This window comes from Miniopterus schreibersii, assembly GCF_964146895.1.
Source record: "Miniopterus schreibersii genome assembly, chromosome: Y".
Lineage (NCBI taxonomy): Eukaryota > Metazoa > Chordata > Mammalia > Chiroptera > Miniopteridae > Miniopterus > Miniopterus schreibersii.
The window spans coordinates 14589639-14612271 of NC_138120.1; positions in this window are offsets into that span (position 1 = coordinate 14589639).

The following is a 22633-nucleotide window of genomic DNA, read 5'->3' on the forward strand; positions in this document are numbered from 1 at the left end:
AGATGAAACCACGTTCAGTCATATGATCAATTTGACTGTCAGGATGTGCAGACATGCCTGCGGAGGCAGGGGGTTTGTGAAGAAAACCTACCCTGTAGGAAGGAAAAGGCATGTGTTCTGGAATAATTTATCACCACCAACTGCATCCACATCTTTTTCCCAGGTGAAGGAAGCCAGGTATGCCAGTAGTGGCTGCAAGACTGTGCTGCTCTTTCACAACAACCCCTAATCGACGATACTGTGACTGTGAAGGATCCTCTCATAACAATCACAGGAGAGAGGAGGCTCCCTGCGTGGCCTGCAGCAAGAAGTGAGTCAAAGTTGGAAGGTGAAAGGTTCCTTTCCAAATACTCTTAAAGCTACAAGATACAGGATCACCCTTCCACTCACTTTCAGTGGTACCCGCAGTATGACTGACAGGCCTACAACTGCAGGCAGGAGAACCGCAGCATTCACTTCTTCAACTGCTTCTCTGACCACAATGTTGTGGGATCTGACAGGACTGCTTAGATGGGTCTTTCCAGGAAATGTCATTAGAGAGCTTGGTGTGTTCCCCTGTTATTTTGGGTTTGTCGTTCGATCCCTGCTCTCTGCTGTGGAGCCCGTTTTTCCTTACCAGATCAATAGTGAAAACTATGTGTGGATGTTGGTATCAGGAGAGGGGACATAGGTGAGGACAGATGAAGAGAAATCAACTTCTCACTCTCCTTTGAATTGCCAGGTGCCTGGGACATTATTTTCTCACATGAACACACTGAAGCTGGGAGGAAAGCAACCCGTGACATCATGTCATCAGGGTATCAGGATGAGACTGGAAGTTTGGAGCAATGGAGTGCTAAGCTTTTTCACTTGGGGGAGGCTGAGGGATGATGAAGTCATGTGAATTTCCACTGTCACTCAGAATGAAAATAGATTCATTGACAGACTCCTCTCATCCTGAAACCCAGGCCACCAAGCCCACCCTCAGGACCACCTACTATGCATTAAATAGAGGCCCCCATTATGTGCTTCCTACAGCACTCTTCATAATTTTCTAGGATTTCTCTTCATGCAAATACTGAGGCTGCTGTTCCACAGCTTCCCTCCATTGATCATCACAACCACCATGTATTTCCTGAATTGTATCACTGGCGGTCCTGGGTATACTGCCCAGGATAGTGTGGTTGAGGTGGGAACTGTTGAATGCCTGGCTTGGGGAAACGGAAGAATTTCCAGTTGTGACAGGTTTTGGCTTGACATGCTTATTAAAAACTTTTGGTTAATCCTCAGAGGAGTTGATACCATATTTGTTGTCTTAAGTGCATGTATTTAGCGTGTGAGAAATATAGGAGGGACCTTCCAATATAAGTAGTGCACATGAGAAGCTTTTGGAGATTAAAAGGTGTTTCAAGCAAAGATTCTTTTCCTGCATAGAAATTAGGTGCAGAATGTCCCTGTGGAAAGGCATTCAGCCATGGATACATGCAGCACATGGAATAAATGGCAAGATAAAGCAAGAGCATCTAATGTGCCTGTTTATGTATTGTTTGCATGACAATGGACTCTCTGAATTTCCTTTGCCTGCGAATGCCTGGTCTTTACAATTGCAGAAGTGGCTAAGTTGTGTTTTGTGATGGTATCAGAAGCCAGAATTTTCCTGTGTGTGCTTGAGGCTGTGTAGGATTGTGAAATAAGTGAAAGTTCAATAAGTTGAGTTTACCGTTTTCCCTTGGGATAGAAGGGAGTTCAAGAAAAGACCTTGTGTGCAAGGGCTGGAATTAGCAGTGCTCGGTTCTAAAGGATGATGCGTTTGCAACAACCTCGCTTTAGGAAGTCAGCTCGCACATTGACAGGAGGCTACCAGGTCGGGGGCCTTGCGTGAATTTCACAGTTGAACCTGGTGTCCTCTCTAGAAGTATGAGCATACTGCATTTTTCTGTTAGAATCAGCCTTTTGGAAGGTTGGGACATAGGTGCATGTTGTGACTGGTTAAGCATGAGAATCCATTACCAGCATCACGAAAGAAATGACATTTTGAGGTAAATGACATTTTGGGCATACCTGAGCAGGCCTACCGTGCATGCCCAATGAAATCATTTGGTGGAAAAGTGCTGCCACCTGGTGGAGAAACGAGAGAATGCAGTGCTATCATTCCCAGTGAAACACCATGTGAAGCCATGCTGCCATCTCGTGGACATGTGTGGCTATGCATTGCCAGCCTTCTCGGTCACTTTATTTGTAAAGAAAAGCAGAGAATCAAATCAAATCATTTGGTGGACAAATACTGGCACCTTGTGCACAAGTTGAGAATGCACTGCCAGCATCTCCGATACAATAATTTCATGGAAGAGTGCTGGCTCCAGATAGACAAATAGGAGAATACATTGCCAGCATCCCCAGTACTTTCACTGGTGAGATTATGGTGCCATTTGCTGCACAGTTGAGAGAATGAGTCACCAGGAATCACAATAAAATCACGTGGGGTGAAATGCTGCATCAACATGGACATTTGTAGGGACGCATTGCCAGAATCTCCCTAATAAATCACTTGTGAGATCATGCTGACATCTTTAGGATAAGGCTGAGAATGCAGTGCCAGCATGCCCAATAATCTGATATGGTGGTAAAACGCTGCCACCTGGTGGAAATTCGTGCAAATGCGTTGTGGACATCCGCAATAAAATCATTGCTAAAAAATGGCGCTGCACCTGGTGTTTGGCCGTGGCAATGCATTCCCAACATCTCCAAAACATCATATGTGAATACAATGCTTCCCCCTCTTAGACAAATGTTAGATTGCATTTCCAGCATCCATAATAAAATCATTTGGTGGAAAAATACTGTCAGAAAGAGAGCTAAGATGTGGGAAGTGAGTGGGGATATTATGTACGTTCTGGGAAGAATGCCCTCCTAAAAGGGCAAATGACCAGGAGGACAATGAGAAGTAGAGTAAGCCACAGACAACAATCACACACACAGCATCCACACCTACACACACAAACACACAAGCACAGGCATGTATTTGAAGTTGTGTTGGGAAATCATTGAACTATTTCGTCCAGCCAGTACAACTTGCACATTAGTGACATTTTTACAATTCCTCATATGCAAATCGCCTCCTGTGGCCTGGCCAGATTGGATGAGTTGTTGAGCTTCAACCAAAGATTCAGAAAACTGTTTTTGAATTCCCCTTCAGGGCACATGCCTGTCTTGCAGGTTGATCTCCGCAGCGGGCCTTATGGCAGAAATCTGGTCAATAACTCATAATTGATGATTTAATCTCTCTGTCTTCCTTTCCCTTCAGATCAATATTTCAGATCAATAAAATATGAATAAATAAAAAAAGGCGCCTTTGAACTCGATCGTTCATTTACTGGGTTCTTTCAGAACAAATCCTTTTTGAGCAACAAAGTTATCTTTGAGCAATGTCACATCATCCTTCCTACTGATCACTGAATGTCAAGGTGAGGATGGTAGAGGGAGTTTGAAAGAGGGAAGGACAGAGAGAACATGATAATGGGAAACTGAAAGAAAATGACTCTTCCTAAAAAAATTGGAATGAGCCACTTTCTTGGCCAATGCTCTGCTGAGCATTCAACTCTGCCAGAATGAAGGCCAGAGTCCCCTCCAGCTTCAGTGCTCCCCTTTGCTTGTAGCTTCATTTCAGATATTCCACTTACCCGGAGACCTTATACTGCACTCGGGCATTGGTCCCTGTGAGATTCACCAGGGGTCACTGGGGAAAAGTGGGAAATTGGTACAGAAAACAGATTCGGAAGTAGCAAATGTGATTAGCCTTGAGCAGGAGCACAGCGGGCAGCAAAGGCAGGGAAGCAGCAGATGTGAAGACAGAACGTGGATTTCCTCGGGCATATTTGTCTCAAGGTAACAAGCCTATACACCAGGGCGTCCAGTGAGGGTCAGAGCAGTGTAGGGTGTTGCCCACTGTCTTCTCACTGATTGGAAGACATTTCAGGCGCCCACCAGCTCAGGGGCTCTAGGGTAGTGATGAGCAGCTGTTTGGGTACATGGTGCACAGATCACTGGCACATTTACAGAGGCCCAGTGTGAGGGAACTTTCCACAGCTAGGACCCCGATCAGGGACTTGGGGACAGCATGCAAACTGTACTCCACAAGCTTTGCAGTCCCTGTGCTTGCACCACCTGCTTCTTCACACCACCTGGTTCAGGGTCCAGGCCTGGTAGAAAGGCAAGGAGATTTGGAGAGAGCTGGGCTCATCAGGCCTCTTGGGTCCTCAATTTGCCGCTAGAATTCCTTCACAGGCTATGGAAGTTCTGGCAACCAAGTGTGCTGCAGGGTTTTACTCTCTGCAGGACAGAGCATGTGGGATGGCTCAGGATGCTTTTATGTTCATGTTGGTGCAGGAAGGTGATGATGCCCAGGAGGTAAGGGCAGAGGCTTTGCTGAGTAGAGAGCTGTGGCTGAATAGAGAAGATTTCATGCAAGTGGTGGAGATTGTGGCTCGGATCACATTTTTGCTGCCCGTGAGGAGGAATGGCCATATCTTGAGTTGGGTAGGGAGGAGGATGTGCTTACAGAAGAGCAGTTTTTGCAGGATAACTAGAGTGACATGCAGCAGTGGACAGAGTGTGAGGACCACCAGGAGGCAAAGGAGGAGGGCCAGGAGGTGGAATTGGTGGCCCAGAGGAGTGTGTCCCATAGGAGGGGAGGAGCCTTCCCCAATTCCAGTTATCACCAAATCACCTCATCAGTAGCCAACTACTGTCCCTTGTGAAAAATGCCACCGCCTGCATTATTTCCTCCAATCCCGACCTAGCTTCGCTCTCACTACAGTCTCGGCTCTTAGAACCAGGGCATCACTTTCTGTATCAATGTGGAAATAAATGCATCCTGGGCCATCCCAGTTGCCCCAACCTCTAAGGAGCAATCAGCCTGTGGTGCACTGGGTGGCTGGAGGATTTCTACCCCCAGAAGGCCCCCTAGTGGCATTCAGATGACCCAAGGAGCCTGAGGAGCTCCGCTGTCTCCAAACACAGCCTGACCTGCTACGTGATCCTCGTCCTGAACATGGTGGTTCCAAGAAGAATGTGGTGCAATTACAGGGTTGGAGAGCATGTGGAGTTCATTGAGCATACTTACCAGTGTCTGCATCTTGGTCTTTGCTTTGTTGTGCTTTGTATCTCTGCACTTGTGTGTAATCATTTTTGAAGTGAGCAAAAACAATTCAGTGCTGATCTAGTCCATAGCTTTGTTTTCCGTACTTGCCTCATGAAACACCTCTTCCCATCAGTGAGATGACAATGGTTGTCACTATTCAAAGCCTCCCCTCATTCAGTCCCATGTTATATTTTCCTCACAGTGGGCTCAAACAATCCCGAGGAGGCTCATCTTCTAAACTTGCATGTGTTGCTTTTCCAGGTATAACCTCCTCCTGGGCTCCTGCTGTTTAGACTCCACTCCATTAATTTTCACACTGATGCCCTGTGCCCGTGATGAAATAGCCAAGAGAGTGGGTCATTATCTCTGTTCTTCAGCCACTGTCTTTCTGTCTTCAATTTCTGTACTCCCAGTCTCTTATTCTTTATCTTCTCCACCTGGTGAGACAATGACTTGTTAGCATTGGGAGGCATGTGTTCTCACAGTGTATTGAGTGATCTAGAGAGCCGGAAAGTGCCACAAACGGTTTCATGTAGTGTGAGCACTGGGGTATTACAGTAGCAAGTAGGTATTGGGAGCCCAGCAGATTAAAAAACGTAGAGTGTGAGCCATGGGAGTGTCACAGTGGTGAGTGGGAAGTGAGAGCCATGCAATGTCATATGGGACTATGGGAATGTGTGGCTATGTGGTGTCACATTAGAATGTGCAGCCTGTGAGCTAAGTGGTGACAGAGTAGTGTGTTCATTTGGAGACCCGAAGTGTCCCAGTAGTGTGTTGCAGGGGGAGTCATGTACGTGGCACAGTGAAATGTGGTTAGTGTTATGCCTGTGTGGGCAGTGTGGAATGTGCACACTGGAATTACTGAAAGTATCAGTGTTGTGTGGGTAATTGGAATCCTGGGTTAGCACAGTTGAATATGGATGGAGGAATGCTGGAGTGTTACAGTGGAATGTGTGCTGTGGAAGCAGTGTGTTGTCCTTGTGTAGTATGGACAGGGTGCACCCTCGATTGTCTCTGTGGAGTTTAAACTTTGTAGCACAAGAGAGGTCAGAGTAGGAAGAAGGTAGTGGGAACCCAGAAATACACAAAAGAGTATCATGAATGAGAGCCCTGAACATTTCATAGTGGAATGAGCACAGTGAGTTCACTCAGGCATAACAGTTTTGTTTTCATGTCAGAAAATTTAGGTGAGCCATTGGAGAATGTGCTGTGGGATCAAAAAGGGAAACAGGGAATGTAGGCTGTGAGAACCCAGCAGTGTAATATTGGAGAGAGGGTGTCATGAGCTCTGGAGTGTTAGAGTGACGTGTTGGCTATGGAAACAATGGGAACCTGTGGGTGTATAATGCAATGCGGGCATTGGGAGGGGTGTGGTATCACAGTGGAATGTGCGTAGTGGGAGCCCTAGGTTATCAAAGTTGGTTTGGTCACTGGCATTTCTGGTGTGCCAAATTAGAGTGCATGTAGCAGGAGTGTGGCAGGTATCACAATGGAGTGTGGGTGGTGGTAACTCTGTGCCCCTGTGGGTTATGAGCTATGGAAGAGCTGAGAGACAGAATGCAACATGGGCTGTAGGAAGATGAAGGTTCAAAATCATAGTTTCGCAGTGGGATTGCTCATGGTGTGAAAGTGAAATGAGGACAGTTTTCACCCTGATGTGTCAAGGTAGAGTGTGAGCCTGGGAGATTTACGGAGTCCCATTAGAGATTGGAAGTGGAATCCTTGGGTGTCAAAATGGATTCTGTACAGTGGGAACATATAATTTTGAAAGTAGCGTGTTACCAGGGAGACGTGTAAGGCTGTCACTCTGAAATATGGCCTGTGCTATAAATAGGTTTTCACAGTTAAGAAGGGTGGTGGGACCAATGTGGTGTCACAGTGAAGAATGGATCATGTGATACCTGGTGTTGTCAGAATGGAGTGTGGGCAGTGAGAGCCATGGGCTGACACAGTGAAATGTGTGCCCTGAAGTCCAGAAGGTGTCAATGGAGAGCTTGTGTAGTGTAACAGGTGGGGCATCACAGTGGAAATGTGGTATTTGTATGCCAGCATATTCACAGTGGAGAGTGAGCCCTAGGAGACCTAGGGTATCACAGTGGTGTGTGGTAAGTGGGAGCCCTAAAATGTCATACTTGATTGTGGACAGTAGAGGCTCTAGGTGTCACAATAGAGTGCGGCCTGTAGGAACTCTGACGTTGTGAGAAAGTAGTGAGGGTAACTGGAGCCCTCTGTGTCAGAGCGGTGTGTTGGCAGTGATAAGCCTGGTTTGGCACAGAGCAAGTTTGACAGTGGGAGCCCTATGCCGGAAAGTCCAATGTAAGCATTGTTAGATCTGATTTCTAACAGCGAAGTGTGGGCATTGGAAGACTTGGGGTGTCATGATAGATAATGGGGTGCTGGAAATATTCAGTGTTGCACAGGTTTGTGGGCATGGAAAGGTAATGGTCATTGTGGAATGCGAGAGGGACAGCCCTATCATGTAGAGTGTGGGTAGTAGAATCCAAGGGATTCACAATGGAATATGGTCTTGGGAAACCTGAAGCCCTTAGAGAGGCATGAAAACATTGAGAGCCCTGGGGTATCACATTGGAGTATGAAATAGGTGCAGAATGCCCTGTGGTTTGTCATTCATACACCGAGACATCCAGAGCAGGCAATGAAATGGAAAGATATGTCAAGATCATCAACTGTGTCTGTCTCTGTGCTGTTTGTGCTTTAGTTTGAGCCTTACAGTTGGCTGCCATAGAATTACTAGTCCCTGTGAGGGCCAGGCCTGTACAGTTGTAGAAGTGGTTATGCTTGTGATGGTATTAGAAGACAGAATTCTTCCTGTGTGACCACTCTGTGGACAAGGAGGAAATAAGAGAAAGTCAATCACACTGGATCTTGCAGTTTGACTTAGGGAGATAATGTAGTTCAAGGAAAGGACCTTGGGATCATGGGCATAAATGTCCAGTTTTGGGTCCTAAACGATGATGGATTTCTAAGTATCCTCCCTGTAGGGAGTCGGTCACACATTAGGAACAGGCAACAAGGTGGGAGACTTCACAGTTGAACCAAAGTCCCTCTCTAGAAGTATGACTGCACAGTGTTTTGCTGAATCATTCTCTGAGGCCCAAGATCCCAAGCGACATTTAGCAAGGGGTGGAATAAGGTGAACAGATAGCTGTGGGGAAGGGAGTCAAGGTTTGTGGGAAGTCATAAGTATATTAGGTTCATTTGGGGAAGAATCCACTACTGGAAGAGTAAATGAGCAGAGGGACAATAAGAAGCAGAGTGCGCCAAAGCCCTCACACACAACACACACAAGCACACACACACATGCACACACACACGCAGAGGCAAAGGCATGGACTTGAATTTGTGTTGGGTAATCTGTGAACTATGATGTCCACAGTCAGTACACCTTGCCCATTTTGGACACTTTTTACATTTCCTCAAATGGACATGGCCTCCTGTGAATATGATTGTTTATTGACTTTGTTCCTTCAGACCAAGCCCTTCTGCAACCAAGTAATCCTTAAGCAATATCAAATCATCCTTGCTACTGGTCACTGAAACCCAAGGACTGGACGAGAGAAAGTCAGAATGAGAGAAAGACCAAAAGGGCGAAAGCAATGGAAACAAATAAAAAGTTACTGATCTAAAAGCAGTCAGACTGAGATCTTATCTTGGCGGTAATAATCCTGATGATCCAACTCTACCAGAATGTAGGCTACAGTCCTCTCCAGCCACAGTTCTTCCCTTTGACTGTCACTTCAGTCTCAGATATCCCTTATACTGGAATAGCCTCTACTGCCCGGGCATTTCTCCCTGTGGATATTACCAGGGGTCCCTGTGGATCTGTGGGAAGTGTTAAAGAAAACGAATTCTGAAGTGGGAAACGTGAGTTGCCTTAAGAAAGAGCCCACTAGACACCGAACTGAAGGAAACCTAAAGATGCTAAGGCAACATAGGACTTCCTCAGGAACGTTTCTCTACAGGTACAAGGCCCATACACTGAGGCTCACCGTGAGGGGCGGGGCTGAATACGATGATGCCTGCTATAGTCTCACAGTTTGGAAGAAATGTTTCAGAAGCCCAACAGCAAAGGGGAGCAAGTGCAAAGGGGAGCAAGTGGGGTGTCCAGGAACCTTTTCCACACTACATGCCCACATCCCAAGCCCCTGTCTGTAGACTCAGTGAGACCACACTGAGCACAGCAAGAACCCAAGAGCTGGGCTAAAGCAGTATCTTTGATGCTCTACAGGCATGAGCACAATGTGCCTGTGTAGTGGGACAGCATGGGGAGTGCTGTCCCACTTGCTTCTTTGCCACGCCCAGCTCAAGGCCAGAGCCGCAGCAAGTCAGGCTGGGGAACTAAAGGCCAAATAGTGAACCTCAGAGGTTTTGTTCCATGTACGTGGGGAAGAGATTTATCCCAGGACTCTTTTATGTTCCCATTGGTGCTGGATATTGTTGACTCCCAGGACGTCAGCACAGAGTAGTAAAGAGAGTAGAGCTGCATATTCAGGACCTCATGCAGGTGGGAGCATTTGTGGCTGGGGAGTAGAGCTTGTGGGCTGATGAGGATCTTTTGTTGTATATTGAGTTGGGGAACTGGCTGAACTGCAGCACGTGCTGGATAACCAGCATATGCTGGTTACAGCCTTGCCCAGAGGGTGAGGAGTACCGAGAGGATGGAGGAGGGACTGGAGAAGGAGTTGGAGGCACAGGAGCACTTTGTCCTTCATGGGGAGAGCCTGATGCAGACAGTGAGGCCAGTGGCAGGGTATGATATGTTTTTGGCAGGGGAGGAGGTCTTCCCAGATCCGAAGGTGGGGAGGCAGGAGAATCTGGACTCTGAAGAGCTGTGCGTGGGAGAAGAGGATCATCCCTTTCTGCAAAGGCCAGACAGGGAGTAGCAGTAGGAGGTGGTGGGGTTGCTTTTGGAGGAATTGTTTGGCAGGGAGGAATTTTTCCTGATTCGGGGGGATGTCCTGAAGTCAGTGGAGGTGGTCATAGAGGCTCATCCTGAATCAGAGGCAGAAGCAAAAAAACACAGAGGAAGAGCCAGTGGAGCAGGAGCAGGCAGAGCCAGGGTTTCGTGGGAGTCCACCTGGTTGCCACTGGAGGAGCTCCATCCCCTTCTGCTAAAGATGGAGCCCATGAACCTGTAACCTGGTAGGCCATCTGTTGGCTCAATTGCAGGACATTGCAAAGGTGCCCGCCCTATTGAGATCTGAGAATTACCAACACTCAGCACATCCTTGCATTCTGGGCTACAGCGGTATCTTTGATGCTCTACAGGCATGAGCACAATGTGCCTGTGCTAGTGAAGGAGAGAGGTATCAGCGGGGATAGGTAGTTCAGAAAGAAAATATACACACTAGAATAAAGTTCAGGATAGTGAGCACAGTGTGATTTCAAGTTTTGCAGACACTCCTTTCTCTTGTAGGTAGCACTGAAACACTCCCCGAGGATTCAGGAACACAGTCGCAAATCAGAACAAGGGGCACTTACTCAACACAGCTCTATGTTGCATAGGTCTTTCTCGGAGTAATACTACACACTACAGGGTGTGTGTATGCCCACGACCTCCATCAGAGTCAGGAAAGCGTGATGTGCAACCACGTGTTACTGGTATTCCCACCCAAACCAGTAATACTATTTGTTGGGAAAATGCTGCCCCCCGGTGGGCCACCGTGAACGTGCACTGCAGGACCGCTCCAAAAATCATTGGATGGAAAAATAATGCCAACTGGTTGACAAATTGAAAACATTGAAGGAATCTTCAGTGAAATCGTTTGGTAAAATTATGCTGCCACGTGGCTGACAAACGTCAGAAGTCATTGCCAGCATGGCCAGGAAAATCTCATGACGATAAAAAGCTGCCACCTGGTTGGAAAACGCGAGAATGCATTTTCAGCATCCCCGTTGAAATCATTTGTAAGGAATGCTTCCATTTGTTCAACAAACGTGAGCATGCCTTTACAACGATATCGTTTGTAAGAGAAATATTGCCACCTGATGGAGATACATGGGAATGTATTTCCAGTATACTATAGCAAAATCACTTCTGAAAACATGCTGACATCTGGAGGAAAAGCTTGAGGATGCATTGCCAGCATCACCAATAAAAATCACTAGTTTAAGAAAAAGTTGCCACTTGGTGAACAAACCTGAGAATGCATTCCCCGCATCTCCAATAAAATTACGTGTGAAGTCAGGGCTCCACCTGGTGGACAAGTGTGAGTATGCATTGGCAGCATTCTCAGTAATTTAATTTGTGAAAAACTGCTGACATCTATGGGAAAGATTTAGAATGCATTTTCAACCACCTCAACAGAATCATTTGGTGGAAAAATGCTGCCACGTGTTAAAGAACATTGTAAACGCACTTCCAACATCCTCAGCAACATCCTATGTTAGCAAAGGTTGCTATTAGAGGAACGTGAGAATGTATTTCCCGCATCCCTCTGACATCACCATCTGCTGGACAAACTTTAGAATACACAGCCAGAACTCACCAGAATATCATTTGTTGGAAAAATTGTGCTACCTGATGTTCAAAGATGAGAATGCAAAGGCTGAGGCTGGCCTGTCACAACTTCTCTCTGACATCACAAAAATCGCTGACTTTTTTAAGGTTTAATTTAGTTCTAACCCAGCCATCCTAAGAACACAGCGCATCACAAAGGGATTGTAGTGGGACCTGTTGAGCACAGGACTGGCGAAAATTGAAGTAATCCCACTTGCAATGGTGATGGACTTTCTACTTTAGGGCCTTGATTGTTTATTGAATATTCCTTAGGAATGATCAGAGAGGAATAGACAAGGTTTGTTGTGTATCTCTGAGCTCCCACAGGGCAAGGTAAATAGGATGGATTGTCCACTTCACTTCTAATAAGAGTAGAACTCATGAGAAAAATTTTCAAGCAAATCTCTTTCTGGATGTGAAACAGGTGCAGAGTGTCCCTGTGGAAAGGCAATCAAACAAGGAAACATCCAGAGCATGGAAAGAAAAGGAAAGTTAAAGCAGGGTGATCAACTGTGTTTGGCTGTGAGTTTGTTCCTTAAGAAAGAGAAATCCAGAGCATTAAGTGTCTATCTGTTTTTTGTGGGTTGGATGGAACCTTACAATTGGTTGGCCGGGAACAACTAGTCTCTGTGAGAGCTAATCATATACAGTTGCAGAAGTGGGTAAGTAATGCTTTGGGATGGTATCAGAAGTCAGAATTCTTTCTGTGGGGTGGAGCCTTGGGTGGAGGAAGAAATAAGAAAAGTCCACTCAATTATTTCCTACTGTTTTACATACATAAGGATATAAAGTAGTTCAAAGAAAGGGCCTTGGGAGAAACAGCCTAAGTGTCCAGCGCTCATCCTAAAGGATGATGGATTTGCAGGCATCCTCCCTGCAGAAAGTCTGCTCACACATTGACAGCAGTCAACCAGGTGGATGAATAGATATTTGTTTCACAGTGAAACAAAAGCCCTATTGAAAAGTATGAGAGCACTGTATTTTGCTCAGAGAATCAGCCGGCAAGGCTTTGGATTCTGAACCATATCTAGAAAGCGGGGGAGGCACTATGGGGCCGGGAGCAAAGGCATGTGGGAAGACAGCCAGGATATTAGGTTCATTTGAAGAAGAATCTTATGCTGTAAGGGTAAATAAGCAGAGGGACAATAAGAATAAGTGTGCACCATATACCTCACACACAACACACACACACACACAGCGGAACACAACACAGAGGCACAGGCATGTACATGAAGTTGTGTTGGGCATTCTCTGAACCATGTTGTAAACAGTCAGGACACCTTGCCCAATTTTGAACCTTTTACATGTCCTCCAACGGAAATGCCCTCCTGTGAACATGACTGTTTCTTTGCTACATTCTTTGGGACCAGTCCTTCTGCAAACAAGTAATCTTTAAGTAATAGCAAGTCATCCTTGTTACTGGTCACTGAAGGCCCAGGCATGGTTAGAATACCGAGTATGATTGAGGGAAAGACAAACTGAACAAGAACCCTGGGAAACAAATAGAAAATAATTAATCTAAAGGCAGTCAGAGTGAGCACGTATCTTGGTCACTGTTACCCTGATCATTCAATTACACCAGAAAGGAGGCTACAGAATCCTCCAGCCACAGTCATTCCCTTAGTCTCAGATATCCCATATCCCACTAAAGACTCTAGCTAGAGACTCTGCTGCAAAAACGGTTTGTCCCAATAAATTTTACCAAGGGTCACTGTGGATCAATGGAAAAGTGGTACAGTAAACGGATTGTGTAGTGGGCAATGGCATTAGATGTGAGGAGCCTTGCAGTCAGTGAACCACGGGAAATCGGCAGATCAGAGGACATTAGGCAGGCTTCCTGAGGAGGGCTGGCCTCCGGGTGCAGGCCCCACACACGGGGCACACAGTGAAAGGCAAAAATGTGCCAGGTGATGCTCACTGTGGTCTCACTGATTGGAAGAGGTATTTCAGTGGCCCAACAGGTAAGGGGCTTGTTGGACTTGGCCAGGAGCTACTTCCCTCTGACATCCCGGTCTCTCCAGAACCTCCATGTAGGCCAAGTATGTGGGCACTGTGCACAGCAAGGAACCGTATTGGAACCTTTCCACAGGGAGAGCAGTGGTGTTCACAGTTCCTGAAGTTACCTTGATTTTCCCACATGGTTCTCGACACCACCTGTTTCAAGGTGACCGCCCAGTAGTAAATCAGGCTGTATTTAAAGGCAGCAGAGCTCAGGCCTCTTGGGTGCCACTAGGGGACCTTGAGGTGCTCGGGATCCTCTGGCCAGCCAACGTACCATCGGCCCGTTAATCCACACAATATGGGGCATGTGGGATGACCCAGGATGCTTTTATGTTCACTTTGGTACAGGAAGATGATGATGCCAAGCAGGGAAAGGCAGAGGCAGTTATAAGAGAGAGCTGGGGCTAGAGATGGTGGACCAGAGTAGGTGGTGGAATTTGTGACTTGGGATCAAAAGTTGGAGGCCTGCAAGGAGTTTTGGCCTAATACTGAATTGTTGAGGGAAGAGGAGGTGCTGCTTAAAGAGTAGTTTGTGCCAAATGACCAGAGTGTGGTGGAGCACGGGTGGAGAGAACCAAGAGGAGGAGGAGGAGGAGGAGGAGGGCCTGAAAGGAAAATTGTGGAAAAGGAGCACTTTGACCTGAAGGGACATAGCCTCCTAGAGGTAGTGCAGGCGGTGGGAGGCTATGGCATGTTTTTGGCCGTGGAGGAGGCCACCTGAGGTACGGTGGTGGGGAGTCAGGAGGAGCTGGTGGGTAAAGGATCATGAGTTTCTACGAGGGCCAGACAGGGAGGAGCAGTGAGGGGAGAAGGATTTGATTGAGAAGAAATAAATTGGGGGGCCTGGGGGGTAGGGAGGGAGTTTCTCTGTAGAAAGAGGACATCCTGAATGTAGTGGAGGTGCTGAGTGAGGCTGAGCCTGAATGAGGCAGAAGCAAATGTTCCAGAAGAAGAGCCAGTGGGGCAGGAGCAGTCATTGCCAGGGCAGTGGGAGGTGCACCTTGTTGCCACTGGAGGTGCACACAAAGACAAGTAGGACTGGTCCCTCTGCCATGTCCTCCACCTGATTCGACAGAAGGCTCTGCTTGCTTGCAAGTCCATATTCTCCATCTCTAACGTATGTGCCTGGAGCACCTCCAGTAGGCATCAGGTGCACTGGTCGACAAATATGAAAATGCATGGCGAGCATCCCCAACAAAATCATGAGCTAAAAAATGCTGCCAACGGATGCTTGAGCATGACAATTCATTGCCAGTATCCCCCAAATAATAAGTTTTTGGGAAAATTTTGCCACCTATGAAAAAAATTAAGAATGCAGTGCCAGCATGCCCAATAAAATCATACTGGGGAAATCCTGCCTTCTGGTTGACAAGTGCAAGAATGGCTGATTAGCATCTCCCATGAAATTATTTGATTAAAAATGCTGTCCTCTGTGGACAAGCGTGAGAATACATTGCCAACATCCCCAGTAAGGTAATTTGTACAGAAATACTGCCACTTCTCAGAGAAGCCTGAGAATGTATTGTCAGAATCACCAATAAACCTCTCTGTTGGCAAAACGCAAAAGGGTGAGAATGCATTGATAGTATCCCCAATCCAATCATGTGGTTGAAAACTACTGCGACGTCATGTAGAGACCTGAGACTGCCTTGCAGGCATCCTCAATTAAATCATTTGGGGCGAAACGCTGCCACGCATCCCCGCAAAAAACTTTCTCTGGGGACAAATGCTGCCAACTGTGGGACAAACGTGAGCATCCATTGTCAGCCCTTGTAAAAGTATTTGGTTGAAAAAATGCTGCCACTTTGAGTATAAGGTGATAATGTATTTCTAGCATCTCTCGAAAAAAACGTTTCATGAGAAATTACCTGACACTGTGTACAAACGTGAGAGAGCATTCCCTGCATTCCCAATAAAAACACTTGTTTTAAAAATGCTGCCACCTTGTGGAGTTAAGTGAGAGAGCATTAAACGTATCCCCTTTAAAAAAAAACTTGGTGGAAATATTCTGCCACCTGGCGGACAAGGTGAAGCATGCATTGACTGCATCCCCAACAAAATCACTCTTTGAGAAAAAGGCCACCGGGTGTTAACGACTGTATGAATGATTTCCCAGAATCCCCAATGAAACCCCTACAGAGATCAAGATGCCAACTGGTGGAGAAGGGTGAGAATGCATGTTCTGGACTCACAATAAAGTGATTTGGGCAGAAAATTCTGATAGGCAATGTCCACGTGTGAGAATTCAAAACCAACATCCACACCCACACACACACAATATCACTTTAGGGGAAAACTGTGGCCAATAGTTGGACAAATGTGAGAATGTACTGCCAGCAGCAATAAAATCGCTTGGTGGAAAAATTCCGCAACTGGCCGAACAAACGTAAGAATGCATTATCAGCATACCGAACAAAATCACTTGTGATGTCAAGGAGCCAACTGGTGGACAAGCGTGAGAAACCATTGCCTTTATGTGCAATAATACCATTTAGTGGAAAAATGTGGGCTCGTCGTACAGACTTTACAATGCATTGCCAGCAGCCCCAATAATATCAGTTGTTGGAAAAAGGCTGCCACATGTTTGACAAGTGTGAGAATGCATTGCCAGCATCCTCGTGAAAATCCCTTCTGAGATGATGCTGGCTGCCAAATGGCGGACACATGTGAAAATACATTGCCAAGATTCACAATGAAAATCTCTTGTGGCAAAATGCCCTTATCTTGCCGGCTTGTGTGAGTGTTCATTGCCAGCATCCCCAGTGAAATCACTTGTGGGAAAATGCTTCCACCTATTGGACAAAAGTGAAAATGCATCGCCAGAAGCCCCAGTGAAATGACTTGGTGGAAAATAGCTGGCACTTGTCCTCCAAGGATGAGCATGCAGTGCCAGGATCCTCAATAATATCATTTGGTGGGAAAATACTGCATCTGCTGTTTGAGTGTGAGAAGGAATTGCCAGCAGCCTTAAAACAATCATTTGTAAATAAGAAATCAGTCACCTTTCTACAAATGTGAGAATGCAGTTACAGCATCTCCAATAAGATCACTTGTGGAGAAAATGCTGTCACCTGGCATTCGGGCATAAGAATGCATTGCCTGCGTTCTCAGTAAAATCCCTTGGTAAAAGAAAGTGGCCACCTTGTGGACAGATGTGGGAATGCATTGCCAGCACAACCAAAGTAATCCTTTGGTGGAAAAATGTGGCCTCTTGTTTGAGAGACTGAAGAATGCCTTGCCAGCATCCCCAATAAAATCATTTTGTGGAAAAGTACTTCTATCGGGTGTTGGACGAATGTGCTTCCAGCACTCCCCAAACGGTACTTGTGGTGAAAGTATTGCCACCTATTGGACAAAAGTGAAAGTGCCACACCAGTATTCCCAATATAATCATTTGGGGAAAGTAGGGTCAATGGCTGTTAAAACATGAGAATGCCTTTTCAACATCCGCAAAATAATCACATTTGTGGAAAATATAGCCAAGCCTTGTACAAACTTGAGACTGAGTTTTCAACACCCCCAATAATATAATTTTGTAGTAAAAATGCTTCCACAAACGTGTTAGAGAAACGTGGGAAAGCATTGCCAGTGTCCCAAACAGAATTCTTTGGTGGAAAAATGCTGCCACCTCATGTTTCAGCTCCAAAATGCATTGCCAATTTCCCCAAAATGGGACAGTGGAGGGAAAATGCAGACAGCTGTAGAAAAAAGGTGGGAATGCCTTGCCAGCATCCTCAGTAAAAGTACTTTGTGGGAAAATTCTGCCACCTCTGGAAAAGCGTGAGAATACACTTTCAGAACATTCCTGGTATTCACTAGTGGAATATTGATGCCAACTGATACATATAGAACCATTGCAAGCATCTCCAAAGAAATCAGGCGGTAAAATAATTCTGCCGCCTGCTTGACGCACATTATAGCTTCCCTTGTCAGCATCGCCAATAAAATCTCGTGGTGGACAAATGCCGCCACCTGGTGGACGAACGAGAAACTGAATCTTCTGCATCTCCACAAGCATCCCAAATATTATCCTCAGTTGGAACAATACTGCCACCTGGTGGGTAAACGTGAGAATGCACCCACAATTTCATCAACGGATTCATTTTGTGGAAAATGTTTTCACGTGGTGAACGGAAGTGTGAATGCTTTTCCAGCATCCCCAATAAAATTACTCGTGAAATCATGCCGACACCTGGTGGAAAAGTGTGAGAATGCATTGCCAGCATCCCCAGAACAATCGTTTGTAAGAATCTTTGTGCCAAAAATATTCTGGACAAAGGTAAGAATTCAGAGTGAGCATCGGCAATAATACCATTTGAGGAGAAAAATGCTTCCACCTGCTGTTTGAGCATGAGGATGCCAAGGCTGAGGCTGTTCTGGAACCACTTGCCTCTACTGATCATCACAACCACCATATATTTCCATAAGTGTCTCCTTATTCCTCCACAGGTCATCCTGAGAACACTGCCCGTTATAAACGGGTGTGGAGGCACATGTTGAACACAGGGCTGGTGGAAACTTAAGAGATCCCACTGGCGGCAGTGACCCATTTTACAGATTGGGGATTATTCAGTATTCTTTAGTAATACTCAGAGGAGACGATAGGAGGTTTGTTGTGTTCAGGGGACCTTCCACACTGTGAGATAAATAGCAGGGACTGTCCATTTTACTTCAAAGAAGAGTCGTGCACATGAGAAGCTTTCTCAGTGAAATATGTGTTTTCAAGCAAACATTGTTTCCCCTGCACAGGAAATAGGTGCAGAATGTCCCCGTGGGAAGGCATTGAGATGCGGAGACATCCAGAGTATGGCATGAAGTTAGAAGGATAAATTAAGAACAAGTACCGTGTCTGTGTGTCTGTCTGTCTGTTGTTTGTGCGTTCGTCTGCGCCTTACGATTGACTGCCTGGGAATGAACGACCAGTCCCTGGGAGGGCTGGGCTTTACAGTTACAGAAGTGGGTAAGTTCTGATTTGGGATAGTATCAGAAGCCAGAATCCTTCCTGTGTGTTGGAGGTTGTGGAGGGGGAAGAATTAAGAGAAAACCCATTACATTAGGTCTTAAGGATATACCGAGGGAGATACGGTAGTTCAAGGAAAGGACCTTGGGAGCAAGGGCCTACATGTCCAATGCTCACTACTAAAGGATGATGGATTTGCAAAAATCCTCCCTGTAGGAAGTCAGCTCACACACTGACAGTGGGGGACCTGGGAGACTTCATTGGGAGACTTCAGAGCGTGTTTCACAGTTGAACAAAATGCACTCTCTGGAAGTAGGAGTACACTGTAGTTTGCTGAGAGAATCAGCCCCTGAGCTTCCTGTTGTGAACCACATTTAGCAAGTGGGGGAATAAAGTGCAGGGAGGGACTGTGGGGAAGGAGCGAAGGCATGTGGGAAGGCTATTAAGCTCATTTGGTGAAGAATCCCCTGTTTGAAGGGTAAATTATCAGGGGGACAATGAGAAGTAGGCTGAAGGAAGAGCTGTTGGTGGAGGAAAAGTATCATGAGTTTCTACAAGAGCCAGACTGGGTGCAGTGGGAGGAGAAGGAATTGACTGAGGGGGAATTAATTGGCAGGGAGCAGTTTGTCCTGGGTGAGAGGATGTCATAAAGGTTGTGACAGTGGTGGTTGATGTTGAGACTGAGGCACAGGCAGACACAAAACATGCAAAGAAGTGCCAGTGGAGCAGGTACCTGAAGAAGACAGGCTAAGTGGGAAGTGCACCTGGTCTCCACTGGAGGTTCTCTAGGCCCTTCACTTAGAGATGTAGCCAGTGAACTTGGAAGTTAGCAGAGCCTTCTGTTGACCTAAAGCCCAGTACCTGGCAGAGGCAGCAGCCCTGTTTAGAATTGAAAAGCACAAACATTCGGTTCATTGCCAGATGCTGGGTCAATGGTGTATCCTTGACAGAAGGGAACACAATATGCCTGCCCTAGTGCACGAGAAATGTATCAGTGGGGATAGGTGGCTCAGAAACAAATAGAAGCATTGGAGTGAAGCTCAGGATAGTGGCAAAAGACTGATCCAAAATCTCACAGACACGCTTTTATCTCACCAGTATCACAAAAACCCTTTCTGGGGCTGCAGGAGCACAGTCTCAAATCAGACTCATGCGAAGAACAAGGGCCATTGACTCTACACAGCTCTATATCACACAGGTTCTTCGTGGGGTAAGGCTGCACCTTAGAAGGTCTGCATGTCCAAGTCCTTTGTATATCCAAGTCAGTTAGGGGAATGAGTGAGTCATGTCCAGAAACAAAGGTTCCAGTTAACCCCTCAGCAGGCAAGCATGCAGGGGAGGTCAAAGGATGTCAGGAAAGAGAGTGTGCCTGTGTGTGTATAGACACATGAAGGCCTCAAGAGCTACTGTGCTCCTTTTCTGCATCTTATGGAGAAGGAGTGGGGCTAGAGGAGAGAGGGGTGTGACCAGGCCAAGCTGTTTTAAGGATCTGCTCCTTTTTTTAGCCGTTTCATGTTCAGCTTGCAATGTGCAGGCTTTTTGACCCACTGCAGTTTCTCAACCATCTGGAATTGCCTTTCACGATCAGTGACAAAGATGAAACCACGTTCAGTCATATGATCAATTTGACTGTCAGGATGTGCAGACATGCCTGCGGAGGCAGGGGGTTTGTGAAGAAAACCTACCCTGTAGGAAGGAAAAGGCATGTGTTCTGGAATAATTTATCACCACCAACTGCATCCACATCTTTTTCCCAGGTGAAGGAAGCCAGGTATGCCAGTAGTGGCTGCAAGACTGTGCTGCTCTTTCACAACAACCCCTAATCGACGATACTGTGACTGTGAAGGATCCTCTCATAACAATCACAGGAGAGAGGAGGCTCCCTGCGTGGCCTGCAGCAAGAAGTGAGTCAAAGTTGGAAGGTGAAAGGTTCCTTTCCAAATACTCTTAAAGCTACAAGATACAGGATCACCCTTCCACTCACTTTCAGTGGTACCCGCAGTATGACTGACAGGCCTACAACTGCAGGCAGGAGAACCGCAGCATTCACTTCTTCAACTGCTTCTCTGACCACAATGTTGTGGGATCTGACAGGACTGCTTAGATGGGTCTTTCCAGGAAATGTCATTAGAGAGCTTGGTGTGTTCCCCTGTTATTTTGGGTTTGTCGTTCGATCCCTGCTCTCTGCTGTGGAGCCCGTTTTTCCTTACCAGATCAACAGTGAAAACTATGTGTGGATGTTGGTATCAGGAGAGGGGACATAGGTGAGGACAGATGAAGAGAAATCAACTTCTCACTCTCCTTTGAATTGCCAGGTGCCTGGGACATTATTTTCTCACATGAACACACTGAAGCTGGGAGGAAAGCAACCCGTGACATCATGTCATCAGGGTATCAGGATGAGACTGGAAGTTTGGAGCAATGGAGTGCTAAGCTTTTTCACTTGGGGGAGGCTGAGGGATGATGAAGTCATGTGAATTTCCACTGTCACTCAGAATGAAAATAGATTCATTGACAGACTCCTCTCATCCTGAAACCCAGGCCACCAAGCCCACCCTCAGGACCACCTACTATGCATTAAATAGAGGCCCCCATTATGTGCTTCCTACAGCACTCTTCATAATTTTCTAGGATTTCTCTTCATGCAAATACTGAGGCTGCTGTTCCACAGCTTCCCTCCATTGATCATCACAACCACCATGTATTTCCTGAATTGTATCACTGGCGGTCCTGGGTATACTGCCCAGGATAGTGTGGTTGAGGTGGGAACTGTTGAATGCCTGGCTTGGGGAAACGGAAGAATTTCCAGTTGTGACAGGTTTTGGCTTGACATGCTTATTAAAAACTTTTGGTTAATCCTCAGAGGAGTTGATACCATATTTGTTGTCTTAAGTGCATGTATTTAGCGTGTGAGAAATATAGGAGGGACCTTCCAATATAAGTAGTGCACATGAGAAGCTTTTGGAGATTAAAAGGTGTTTCAAGCAAAGATTCTTTTCCTGCATAGAAATTAGGTGCAGAATGTCCCTGTGGAAAGGCATTCAGCCATGGATACATGCAGCACATGGAATAAATGGCAAGATAAAGCAAGAGCATCTAATGTGCCTGTTTATGTATTGTTTGCATGACAATGGACTCTCTGAATTTCCTTTGCCTGCGAATGCCTGGTCTTTACAATTGCAGAAGTGGCTAAGTTGTGTTTTGTGATGGTATCAGAAGCCAGAATTTTCCTGTGTGTGCTTGAGGCTGTGTAGGATTGTGAAATAAGTGAAAGTTCAATAAGTTGAGTTTACCGTTTTCCCTTGGGATAGAAGGGAGTTCAAGAAAAGACCTTGTGTGCAAGGGCTGGAATTAGCAGTGCTCGGTTCTAAAGGATGATGCGTTTGCAACAACCTCGCTTTAGGAAGTCAGCTCGCACATTGACAGGAGGCTACCAGGTCGGGGGCCTTGCGTGAATTTCACAGTTGAACCTGGTGTCCTCTCTAGAAGTATGAGCATACTGCATTTTTCTGTTAGAATCAGCCTTTTGGAAGGTTGGGACATAGGTGCATGTTGTGACTGGTTAAGCATGAGAATCCATTACCAGCATCACGAAAGAAATGACATTTTGAGGTAAATGACATTTTGGGCATACCTGAGCAGGCCTACCGTGCATGCCCAATGAAATCATTTGGTGGAAAAGTGCTGCCACCTGGTGGAGAAACGAGAGAATGCAGTGCTATCATTCCCAGTGAAACACCATGTGAAGCCATGCTGCCATCTCGTGGACATGTGTGGCTATGCATTGCCAGCCTTCTCGGTCACTTTATTTGTAAAGAAAAGCAGAGAATCAAATCAAATCATTTGGTGGACAAATACTGGCACCTTGTGCACAAGTTGAGAATGCACTGCCAGCATCTCCGATACAATAATTTCATGGAAGAGTGCTGGCTCCAGATAGACAAATAGGAGAATACATTGCCAGCATCCCCAGTACTTTCACTGGTGAGATTATGGTGCCATTTGCTGCACAGTTGAGAGAATGAGTCACCAG